Below are 12,834 nucleotides of genomic sequence, written 5' to 3' on the forward strand. Positions count from 1 at the left end.
GTAGCATCAGAGTGGCTGGAAGGGAAAATCTTTTTCAAGAAAGTTTGTGGTGAAATGCAGGAAAGCAATGGGGCTCCACAGGAATTGCCATTGGAAAGAAGACATTTGAGCCAGGGGGAAACGTGCGTGCCTGTGTAAGCCGAGAGGAACACACTGATGGCCTCAATGCATTCTTTCAGGAAGGGTTTATTATTAGCTATTTGGGGGCTGGGCATGGTGGCTCACACCTGTAATCCCAGCACTTTGGGAGGCCGAGGCGGGCAGATCACAAGGTCAGGAGATTGAGACTATCCTGGCCAACATGGTGAAACCCCATTTCTACTAAAAATACAAAAAAAATTAGCCGGACATGGTGGTGTGTGCCTGTAGTCCCAGCTACTCGGGAGGCTGAGGCAGGAGAATTGCTTGCAATTGGAGAACAGAAGTCGGAGTGAGCCGGGATTGTGCCACTGCGCTCCAGCCTGGTGATAGAGTGAGACTCTGGGAGCAGACACAATTAGTAAGGGAGGGGAGGGTGACTAAGCAGTGAATAAAACTCCACCCTCAGGAGGTTTCCACTCTAGTAGGGGGAGACATAAAGCAAACTCAGAACACAGAAAGTGCTCACGTGTTGGCAAATGCTATAAACAACACGAGCAGCAGGAGGGGAGGGGGTGCTTTATTGGAGGCCAGGCCTCTCTGTGGTGACATTTGCACTGAGACCTAAGTCACAAGGCGGGGGCACCTGCACCAACATGCAGATGAACAGCGCCCCAGCAGAGGGAGAAGCAAGTGAGGAGGTGGGAGTGAGCCTGGGCTGCTGGAGGGAAGGCGAGGCGGGGAGGAGGGTTACAGGAAGTGAGGTTTACAGGGAGACAGTGGTCAGCTCCACAGGGCTTTGCAGATCAAGGCCAAGGGCTTGCTTTTGTTTAATCGCAGTGCAAGACAACCAGAGCCTTTAGGCAGGGGATTGATCAGACGTTTTTTTAAACCATAAGAGAATTCTATTTTGATAAAAATGTCCTCTTTTTCAATTGACCCCTTCCTCTACCCCTAGAAAGCAGCTTTATTGCCAAAAAGCAATCATGTATTTTATTTACGTATTTTTCTTTTTTGAGATGGAGTCTCGCCCTGTCACCCAGGCTGGAGTGCCGTGGTGCAGTCTGGGCTCACTGCAACCTCCACCTCCTGAGTTCAAGTGATTCTCCTGCCTCAGCCTCGCTAGTAGCTGGGATTACAGGTGCACGCCACCACGCCTGGCTGATTTTTGTATTTTTAGTAGAGATGAGGTTTTACCATGTTGGCCAGTCTGGTCTCAAACTGCTGACCTTAGGTGATCCACCCGCCTTGGCTTCCCAAAGTGCTGGGATTACAGGTGCGAACCAACACACTTGGCCAAGCAATCTCTTTATTTAGAGATTCTTTGCTTAGGCAACTTTAAGTTCTTCCACCATGATAACACTACTCTGTATTTTTCACTTGCAGTCTTCAAACACTTTTTTCGGGAGAATCCGCATCACTGTCTCTGTTCCTGATTCTTTATCCTCTCCAATGAGAAGATCCAGTGTCTCTCCCACTGTGTCCATTCTGCTTTTCTTCCATCACTTTGCCCCATTCAGCCTGAGTTCACCTTTGCAGAATGCATCTTCCACTTTGTTTCTCCCAATATCCAGGCCCATCTTCAGGACATCATCCTTAAAAGACTGCACGGCTGTTTCCGGGTGTTTATAGTCTTTCACTACAGCAAGGCCATCCTCAAGCTCCTCTTCCTGCTCCCTCATCTCGTTCTGATCACTTTCTGCATCGGAGTCCTCTTCATCTTCTATTTTTTTGCAGAGACTTTTTAGTAGATTTTTTTAGAGCCTAAATTCCTTTTGAGTCTTATGGAAAATGGAAAATTATATTCCAGAGATGTTAAAAGCCCTGGGAGTCTCAGTGAGAAAATACTATGGAAGAGTGTCTTATAATTTGATGCATGTAACTTGGTACTAGAAAAATACAAGTGTTGATTCCAAGAAGTACAGAGTTTTTGTGATGAAGATGTCCCTTGGAGAACACCTCAGAGTCCAATTCAGGTATCTGGCTTTCTTTTTTTTTGAGATGGAGTTTCACTCTTGTTGCCCTGGCTGAAGAGAGGTGGCGTGATCTCAACTCACTGCAACCTCCACCTCCTGGGTTTCTGCCTCAGCCTCTGGAGTAGCTGGGATTACAGGCATGCACCACCACACCCGGCTAATGTTGTATTTTTGGTAGAGATGGGGTGTCTCCATGTTGGTCAGGCTGGTCTCAAACTCCTGACCTCAGGTGATCTGCCCTCCTTGGCTTCCCAAAGTGTTGGGATTATAGGCGTGAGCCACCACACCCGGTCATATGTGGCTTTCTTAAAACACCAGCATGCAGTTTGACACTAGTCGTAACCATGGCACTTATAACCTGTGTATCAGGGCCTCTGATCAGGCTTCTTTTTTCCTCTGAGGTCCACAGTGCTTACTGTTGGAGAACCATCTATTGGAGATGAGAGGAGACTCAGGAAGAAGAGTCAGGAGGCCTGCCGTGGGCAGGAAAGGAGTTGCTGGTGCTTGGACCAGTCCCAGGGTTTTGGCAGTGAAGATGCTGGGAAATCGGAGAGCTAAGGACAGTTTTTGAGTGGAATTCCATCAGGACTTGATGGGTTTGGATGTGGCATTAAAGGGAAGCCTGGCTCAGAATAAAAGGGAAGTTGCAAGAGGATGGAATGATTGATAAAGAAGTCCCCAGAAGAGGTGGGAAAATGGGATTCAGCATTGGGGTGTGTGTGTGTGTGTGTGTGTGTGTGTGTGTGTGTATGTATGTATGTATGTATGTAGGGAGGTTAACAGTTGATCAGAGCTTGGGCAACAAAGCAAGACTCTGTCTCTACAAATTTTTTTTTAATACTAGCTTGGTGCAGTGGTGTGCCCCTATAGTCTCAGCTACAGGAGGCTGAGGCAGGAGGATTGCTTGAGCCCAGGAGTTCAAGGCTGCAGTGAGCTGTGATCACACCACTGCACTCTAGCCTGGACAGTAGAGCACAATCCTGTCCCCTCCTGCTAAGAAAGGAAAAAGACTTGATCGGATGCTTCTTTTTAGGCCCAGGCAAGAAGGAATGGAACGTGTAAACAGAGAAGCATTCTATGATTTGGACCTTTCTGAGCCTTTTCTGTAAAACAGTGGCTTATTGTTGGGATTCAAACAGCTCATAAGTGCCCAGGGCCTGGCATGATGCCCAGCACCATAGCAGGTAGGGAGAGAGAAAGAGCTTTGCAATGATGACAGAGGAGGCTTAAGGGAGCCCTTTTCTCTAGAGGACGTTCTCTTGGCAAACTAGGAGAGGAAAGGATCTAGGGGTAGGAGCCTGGGGTAGGAGTGGCTTTGGGGGCAGGAGAGTGATAATATTTAGAAAGCTGCCACTGAGGAGGCTGAGGAGGATCAAGGGCTATGACTTCTGAGGGCCTTGCTGCGATTCAGTTATGTTTTCTTCCCCCTTGAAGTATTTTTTTAAGCCAACTGTTTCACTGAAAACTGACGGTCTCTCTGTACAGAGTCCAAAAGCAACAAAAGTCATATTACAATTATAAGACTTGAAAGGAAAACAGCACTCAAGGGAGCTGTTCCCGGGACACCCTGGGGAGGGGGCTTCTTTAGTGACACTGTCCTTCCAATCCACTGCAAAGACGGACGTGAGCCTGGTCCAGGATAGGGACTCTGAGTTGACTGTGCTGTGTGAAAGGGACAGAGGGTTCCGATGCCAATTTACTTCCAATCCACATGTAGATTTCCTTTACAGAGGACCATGGGGTTAGGTGACATCCATTAAGAGGGAGTGAGGAATAGGCTGGCATGCAGTGTTTTAATATACAACTTATATGGCAGCCGGGCACAGTGGTTCATGTCTGTAATCCCAGCAGTTTGGGAGGCCAAGGTGGGAGGATCGCTTGAGCCCAGGAATTCAGGACCAGCCTGGGTGACATAGTGAGACCCTATCTCTACAAAATAATAATAATAATAAAATAATTAGCTGGGTATGGTAGCACATGCCTGTTTTCCAAGCTACTTGGGAGATTGAGGTGGGAGGATCCATTGAACCCAGGAAGTCAAGGCTGCAGTGAGCCATGATTGGGTCACTGTACTCTAGCCTGGGTGACAGAGCAAGATCCTGTCTCAAAATGAATGAATCAATGAATGAATAGATACAATTTATATGGCACTGGGTCTCAATTAGGATTTATTTTGATGGATTTAGTTATCCAGTTCATTCTTTTTTTACACATTAAGAAAACATATGTTGACAGCATTTAGTATGCATAAAATATTCCTGTCCTAAAGAACTACTTAAAAATTTCCTTTCTAGGTAGTTTCCTTTGCATAACTAATATACTTAGTAGCACCATTGAAATACTCTGCTCTTATTTTCTCAATGTCCATGATTTTTGGATGATGTAATTAGGTGAATTAAACTTATTTTGTACTTCTTAGTTTCTTTCTATAAGAAAATAAAATGGCTCAGAGCCGTGGCTCACGCCTGTAATCCCAGCACTTTGGGAGGCTGAGATGGGAGGATTGTTTGAGGCCAGGAGTTTGAGACCAACCTGGTTAACAGCGAGACCCCATCTCTTTTATATAAAAATAATAATAATAAGTAAAAAAAAAAAGAGAAAATGTATAATGTTTTTATGTAGCTATTAACAAAAGAAGCTAATTTAATCCATTGTGATACTGATTTTAGTTTTTCTTTTCTATATAAATTGCCGTACCTTATTTTAACCAAACAACGTGAAATTTCCTGAAGTACTATTGTTTTTCCTTCCCTTTGTTATTTTCACATACTCTCAAATTTAATTTAGAACCTCGAGATTCATTAACTTATTTCTGCATCTGTTAAAGTTTTTTATCCTCAGAAAGGCTTTGTTCCACAGAAATCAGAGATCCAGAATGAATTTATGACTTTAGACTTGTGTTTCAGGTAGGAAGTAATGTCTCTGCTGACAGGTAGAAAAATGCATCTTCAACAACACAGCTCTTTTTGGCCTATCTCAGAAAGTGTCGTTTCCTCTTAATAGCAGTTACTAGAAGACTCATAAGAAGAGATGGAAAGATACCATGTGAGACTTTATTAGTGATGCTATCTCCCCGATTTAAGGTACAAGAAATGCAGCCACAGTCCAACTCTTCATGTTCTATACAGATTCTTGGTTTGAAAATATGATCAGAGAGCAACAGGATTGCAGTCCTTGGAATACGCAGTCTTCTCTTACTATGTTGTTGCGACTCTGTTTGGCAGTCCAGGAGTTACACTTTTCTGTATTATTCCTGTTCCATTAAAGTGAAGGTAAGTTATGCAGATGTTAATGGCACCGCTGTGTTGAGTACTATGTCCATCAATACGTGATGCCACACAAGCAAACTGGAAAGCAGCCGACTTTGCCAGTTGCCGATGTTTTAACCTATATTATAACCCTATTTGCTTTAAGTAATTAAAAATAATTTCTTGCTGTTTTTTGGACTCTGGTCAAATCCACAGAGTAAACTCTGAGAATATTAATTCAGATTGAGCCTCCATGCCTGTGAAATTTCCATTCTTGAGGAAGTTAAAATGTTTATTTTTTGGCAATCTTTATCTCCTGATTAATTTTACTATTTCTTCTTTAAATTCTGCCTTCGTGATCACAACCATATGATGGCTCGATATTTGAACAATGATAGCACATTAGCCATTGTATAGAGCATAGGCTGGGGATGGAGGAAAAGGGGGAAATAAAAGCGTTAGGAATCCAGATGTTCTGCTCACCAGAAAATGGATTTAGAGTGTCTGACATGGTGGCAACGAGAAAACTTGTTTATCGGTCAGGCTTGGGGAATCATGAAACTTCTGAGCTCTAGAGAATCTTACATTTGCATACTGTGCAATCTAATACATCTCTCTTACATTTATAGACAATGTAAGATGAGAGGGGGTGTTGTGGTTAGAGAGAGAACCAGAATGGAACCCTCCAGGCTTCACATTCAATAGCATGTTTACTATACAACAAACCCTGTAAATAAAAAGAATCGGGGCAGGATTTTGCAGACAAATATCACCAAGTTCTCTTTGTTGATTCCCGTTTTGTTTGGAGCTTGGAAGCTCTGAACCAGGTATGGCTGCTCAGGTCAGGTCAGGCGGGGAAGGAGTTGAGATTTTCCTTGATGTGTTTCCCAGTGTTAGAATCTGCAAACTGGAACTAATTGAAGTTAAGAGACTTGGAATCTAATCCCAATTTTGACATTAACAATTTTAGGCAAATCACTAACCTGTCAGTGGCTGAGCGGCTTCCATTGTAAATGAGTGATCTGGCCTAAATCAGTGGTTCTCAAACTTTCTGGCATGCATCAGAATCACCTGGAGGCTTGTTAGAAATGACACAGCTGTGCCCAATGTCCCCTAAGTTTCTGGTTCAATAGGTTCAGGTGGGGCTTGAGAATTTGCCTTCCTAGTAAGTTTGCATATTGTCTGAGTACCCCATATTGAGAACTGATGGCCTACAGATCATCTGAAAGGTCTTTTCATGTATGAAAAATTCTTAATCTTTTTACCTTAACCTTTTCAACAAAGAGAAGTTTATACTTTCATGGTGCTTGGAGTGGGTAGGGCAAGGAGGTGTTTATTTTATTTTATTTTTTGGTGAGACAGTCTCACTCCTTCACCCAGGCTGAAGTGCAGTGGCACAATCTTGGTTCACTGCACCCTCGCCTCCTGGGTTCAAGCGATTCTAGTACCTAAGCCTCCTGAGTAGCTGGGATTACAGTCATGTGCTACCACGCTGAGCTAATTTTTGTATTTTTAGTAGAGATGGGGTTTCACCCTGTTGGCCAGGTTGGCCTTGAACTCCTGACCTCAAGTGATCTGCCTGTCTCAGCCTTCCAAAGTGCTGGGATTACAGATGTGAGCCACCGTGCCTGGCCACAGAGGTGTTTATTAATGAAACCAAATTGTGTGAGATCTTCCCATGAGAGACACAAGTTATTTGAAGTATTATTTTAATATAGTGTTATGTAGAAAGCCACAAAGTTGTTGTAAGTGGAATGTGAGATATTCTACGCATCCGGCAAAAAGAAAATGTGGAAGAACTGTATCATACCTAGTGTGTTACCGGCTTTAAAGTAATGTCTCACCATGGAAACTGATCTCAAAACAAACTTTATTTATTTACGCTGGAGTCAGTGGGAGTTTCCAACAAGAAAAAATTGTTGTGAATCAAAACACTAAGTGAAAAAACATAAAACAAGAATTTGATGTTACTGCTATCCAAAGAATTCTTCAGGTAAGAATTTTTCAATTACGTTTTATTGATTGATGTTCTCTCATAGTTAAAATAGCACGAAGCCATGGTTTTAATCCTCCTTACTCCTTTTTTGACCTTTAATGCAAATACGCTTGGGTTTTTTAAATTATTGCATTGAAGGCAATACTTTAATCATAACAAAGTAAAATGGGGAGTTCAAATGTAGTGTCAGTTCTTCATTCCTATTAGAGATAGAGTTTGGCTTGTAGCAATCTCTTTTTAGGAATATGTATTGGCTGAGGTTAGCTGTGTATACTAAGAGTTTTCGGGATTACAATTACCTTATGTTATACTATATGGTAACTCAGCTGCTAAGTGGATATACCACTTGCTTATTCCACACTGCTTTTTTGTTTTAGGCCATGTTTTTAAACATATATATTCCCAAGAGTTGGAAAGCATCTTTTAGAAAGTAAAAATTGTATTTAAGTTATGAAAATATGCCCCAATATAAAATAATGTGTTTTACATTTGTTTAATCTAAAAATGACCACGCATCTTATGTAGGCCACTTAACAAGAGGCGACTTTCCTTTTTCTGGTCAAAGTTGAATGTGCTGGTGATCTACTTTTGTCTTCATGAGATATGAACGTTGTAAAATGTAAATTAATAGAAAAGAAAGAAAAGGAGCATACACCTCGCAGGCGCTTTCTGTTGGCTGTATAACAAAGTTAGTGTTTTCACTGACACAGCAGCGGGGGGCCATGGGAGGAAGGATCTTGCCGTGAAAACTAACCTGGCTGATCATTTAAAGACCATCTGGAAAACTTGTCTGCAAAGAGCTGGTGGGTGTCCTGGACACTAAGTGCCTAGCAGGGTACAAGCATTGTCCTCCCAGAAACACAAAGAGAAGCTCTGCAGCCTGAGGTTAATCAGAGCTTTGAGTTAGGACTTTCTCTTTTGTTTTAAGTCAGCTCGATTTGACATGATTCAAAGGTTTTGTTTTAGAAGTAATTACATCAGAAATTTAAAATGCCTCTCATCATGGCTGTAATCAAAATGTCGGAGAAGTATTGGCGAGGATGTAGAGAAATTGCACCCCACACACTTGGTTGGTGAAATACAAAATGGTGCAGCTGCTTTTGGAAAACAGCCTGGCGCTTCCTCAAATAGTTCAATATAGAGTTTTCATAGAGTGGCTCAGCAGTTTCACTCCTCTTTTTTTTTTTTTGAGATGGAGTCTTGCACTATTGCCAGGCTGGAGTGCAGTGGCCCGATTTTGGCTCACTGCAACCTCTGCCTCCCGGGTTCCAGTGATTCTCCTGCGTCAGCCTTCCAAGTAGCTGGGATTACTGTGCCACCATGCCCAGCTAATTTTTATATTTTTTAGTAGAGACGGGGTTTCACCATATTGGTCAGGCTGGTCTCGAACTCCTGACCTTGTGATCTGCCCACCTCGGCCTCCCAAAGTGCTGAGATTACAGGTGTGAGCCACCGCACCCAGCTGTTTCACTCCTCTTTTTTCCTGTCTCCCTCTTTCCACATACTTTCAGACACTTCACACCAGAGTGTAGGCCCTGTGAGAACCAGGTGTGGTCCTGCGCGTCACTGTCTATCTCCAACATCTAGAATGAGTTCAGCACACAGCAGTGACTCAACATATTTTTAATTGAATAAATCAATCAGGAAGAGGCATACAGTGAGGTCATTAAGAGAGTGGGCTCCGCCGGGCACTGTGGCTCACACCTGTAATCCCAGCATTTTGGAAGGCCAAGGTGGGCAGATCATCTGAGGTCAGGAGTTCAAGACCAGCCTGGTAAACATGGTGAAAGCCCATCTCTATTAAAAATACAAAAATTACCAGGCATAGTGGCGAATGTCTATAATCCCAGCTACTCGGGAGGCTGACGCAGGAGAATCGCTTGAATCTGGGAGGCAGAGGATGCAGTGAGCTGAGATCCTGCAACTGCACTCCAGCTTGGGTGACACAGAGAGACTCTGTCTTAAAATACAAAAATAAAAAAAGAGCACGGGCTCTAGAGTTACCCTGCCTCGATTGCCTCGATAAGAATTCTGGCTCAATTTTTAACTGCAGGACCTTGCCTTAGTTTAGTAGGCCTCTTTAAGCCTCAGTTTGTTTATCTGTGAAATGGAATGGAAATAACACTTGGATTTTTGAATAGCAAGCACTCAGCAAAAGCTTACTGAAAGTAAAGAAAATTTATTTCACAAAGTGATAATAAGAATTGACTGCATTACCCTTTGTACCATGTAATACGGGATGAATAAGATGTGGTCCCTGGCTACAAGGTTATAAGAAACTTTCACCCTAGTAGGAAAGAAATCCATAAAAGTCAAGAAAACAGCCTAGGCTTGTGAAGAACACAGCAAGATGAATGTACAACATTAGAAATCACACATTAGCAAAACTTTAAATGTTCTCAAAAATGAACACAAAGGGAGACATAGTAATTTGGAATAAATTTCTCTCTCAAAAACACTGTGTCACCTGTGAAAATGTTGATTGCTGTATGTTTCAAGTGGTTATGTTTTGGTCATCATGAGAATTTTATTTCATGCCTGCCCAATGTATCTCATTGAAAAACAATACAAATTAGTACATTGAACTTAATGTGTTAGAATGAATTCAAAAATACACTGTATCCACTTTTCTTTTACAACGTATTCAGAGGGAGTATTTTCTCTCCCTTCCCTGGATGGTAACGTGGGCAGGTCCTGTGTTTATGGCGCTCACTGTTAGATAATTGCAGTCCTAGTAGATTGCGATCCTAGCATCTCTACCGGGTTGTCTTCCTCCTAGACTTGTTATAGAAAACACCATCGTAAAGAATTCACGGTTAAGAGAGTTAACACCATATGGGAAAACAAAATACCGATGAGAGCCTGGGGCTATGACTTTGTATATTGTATTCTTAGATTTACTAACTGTAGCTAGTGACAACCAAATTAGGAAGAGTAGTTGGTACGAAAACATGATATGCTTCTGCAGGAGTTGAAAGATCAGTTCTAGTTTGAGAACTGCAAAGTTTCTCAGAAGATTCTGAAACTATACAGCTGTTTTGGAATGTGTGGAAAATGGAGTCATTGCAAGATTTGCTAGTTAGGGTGCTCCTGATGTGGTAGTCTCACCATAGAGAAGTGTATCACCAACATCCTTAAAAGAGAGGAGATTCCCATGGGAGGAATGGTTGAAGGCGTGGGAGGTAGCGTGTTCTAACTCTCAGAAGATTGATATTAAGAACTTTTGTAAAGAGATCATAGCTATATGTTTACAAAGAGTTTTTGATTTTTTTTTTTTTTGAGACAGAGTCTCGCTCTGTCCCCCAGGCTGGAGTGCAGTGGTGTGATCTTGGCTCACTGCAACCTCTGCCTCCCAGATTCAAGCAATTCTTGTGTCTCAGCCTCCTGAATAGCTGGGATTACAGGTGTGCACCACCACACCCAGCTAATTTTTTGTATTCCTAGTAGAGACAGTGTTCCATCATGTTGCCTCCTGAGTTCAGGAGACTGGTCTCAAACTCCTGAACTCAGGTGATCCTTCTACCTCGGCCTCCCAAAGTGTTTGGATTATAGGTGTGAGCCACCATCCCTAGCCACCACCAATTTTTAAAAAAATCCATTGTAGAAAATAGCTAAAGCAAAAATTGACTGTTGTTAAGAAAGTCACTATAACCATAGGATGTCTAAATAATGGGTTACTGTTGTCATGATCAGAAATATATATGTGGTGTATGTGTGTTTGTAGATGTATATGTGTGTGCATATCTTTCTACAGTCCTAATATTGGGCAAGGGAGCCAAGTATCAATACTCTGCTCTCAACTTAAATAGTGGAGGTGTTTTCACCACTCTTCTGTTAAAACTGGAATGTCAATGCTTGCCTTCTCTATAAAAGAGGCCTGGCCTAGCGTGGTGGCTCACAACTGTAATCCCAGCACTTTGGGAGGCCGAGGCAGGTGGATCACTAGGTCAGGAGTTCGAGACCAGCCTGACCAACATGGTGAAACCCTGTCTCTACTATATATACAAAAACTAGCTGGGCGTGGTGGCGTGTGCCTGTAATCCCAGCTACTCAGGAGGCTGAGGCAGGAGAATCACTTGAACCTGGGAAGCAAAGGTTGCAGTGAGCCGAGATCACACCACTGGGCTGCAGCCAGGGTGACGGAGTGAGACTCTGTCCCCCCCAAAAAAGGCGGGGGGCTCATAAGAGGCTTTTCTGCATAAAGCACATCTAATTCTGTGCAAATCATTTATATTAAAAAGTCCCTTATACATGTTTTTAGATTTAATAAAACGAAAGAGTATACTAAATAAAAGTGTTTTTGTTAACATCCATGTTCAACTAATAATGAGTAATGAACCATTTCTTGTCATCAGATGCTCTTTCTCTCCTCCTTTCCTAAGATCTCAAATAATTTTGTTTTACTTAATTAAAGAAAACAGATCCTGTAGTATTTTTTTCCCTTTCTGGTCCTCCATGCATTTGTTCAGTGCTCTCTGGACTCACCACCCAGAGCTGTTACAGTCTCTTAGGTTCCGGCACCGTCCCCGGAGAGGCAGACCCAAATGCTTGAGATGGAAAAAGTTCAGAGAAATATTTACTTCAGCTATTTCATACAGTTAGCCATTTCTCAGTCCCCCAATCCCTGTGTTTTGCTGCTACCAGGACACAAGGTGGTGTAGCCTTAGCTCTGCCCATGATAACTTCATGCCAGCATGCACGAATCTCTAGTCCATCTCAGCTCCTGCCCTCCTAACGTGCAGAAAAGCAGTTCTGAGTTTCAGGTTTGCTTTCCTGTGTTCTCTTACATTATACCCATGATCTATACAGGGCTTTATTACAAAAACTTCAGCTTCTGCTTTATCTGTGTTTTCTCTTCCTAACTCAGAGTATCTATTTTTCTAATTATTTCCCAAAAGATGTTTTATAATTCTTTTGTACTGCACCCATTTTTTTTTGCCGCCATATAAAAGTAAATCCACTGTACCAGACTCTAGCACAAGGAAACTCGTGGCTGGGAAAATAATTTAGTATTTAAAAGCTAAAAGCAAAGAAACAAACATAGGAAACAAAACAAAGAACTCTTATTTCACCGACGAGCTTCTTAAATATAGGATTTGCCTACTTTAAAATTCTTAGTGATTATCGCTAAATCTGTTCAGCAGGTTTTAATAACATTATGATATAAGCATTCTTTGTCCTCCTTTCCTTTTTTTAACCTAAAATTTTAATGAAAATACAAAACATTTTGTTCTGCAATTTTGCAGTGCGTTATTAAATGGGCAAAGGCCCTAACATCTCCTTATATCACAGCTACAGCGCTTGGGCTGCCTGACCCTTGGACTATGTCGTAATGCCTTTGAAATCAGGGCTGGATTTTATTTATTTTTGTATTTTCCCCTGGCTTTTAACTTGTCATAAAATTTATTAGGAAAAAAAAATCTTTCTTACAGCTGCTTTAGTTTTCCCCCTGCTGGAAGATGATTTACAAGTAGTAAGGTCATTGTCTGCATATACTCCAAAAAGAAACAAAATTTAATTTATGCCACAATTAGTT

The 12,834-nt window shown here is 42.1% G+C and overlaps 1 pseudogene; it reads right to left on the reverse strand.

The window, feature by feature from the left end:
- Positions 1-1,387: 1,387 nt before the first annotated feature.
- Positions 1,388-8,881, reverse strand: LOC105717789 (mitochondrial transcription rescue factor 1-like; annotated as a pseudogene).
- Positions 8,882-12,834: the final 3,953 nt, after the last annotated feature.

Source organism: Aotus nancymaae, unplaced genomic scaffold (genome assembly GCF_030222135.1).
Source record: "Aotus nancymaae isolate 86718 unplaced genomic scaffold, 86718_ANA_hifiasm-v0.15.2.pri h1tg000040l, whole genome shotgun sequence".
In the NCBI taxonomy this organism is placed as follows: domain Eukaryota; kingdom Metazoa; phylum Chordata; class Mammalia; order Primates; family Aotidae; genus Aotus; species Aotus nancymaae.